Genomic DNA, 205 nt, shown 5'->3' with positions numbered 1-205 from the left:
GGCTCGGAAAATCGGAGTGCTCCAGAGTCTGGGTGAGTTGCCAGTTGTTTAAATTCCTGAGATTAAGCACACCGTAGTCAAGGCTGCTACCCAGGACTGTGTTAAATAAAAAAGTTGGATTGTACTTGTAGTCCATAGCATATTATTTAGGCTACTTGTATGCGTGGAGGAGGAAGAGTGTGAAGTTAGGATAAGGGAGAAAATA

This window comes from Penaeus monodon, chromosome 15, assembly GCF_015228065.2.
Source record: "Penaeus monodon isolate SGIC_2016 chromosome 15, NSTDA_Pmon_1, whole genome shotgun sequence".
NCBI classification, from domain to species: domain Eukaryota; kingdom Metazoa; phylum Arthropoda; class Malacostraca; order Decapoda; family Penaeidae; genus Penaeus; species Penaeus monodon.
This window is presented reverse-complemented; position numbering follows the sequence as displayed.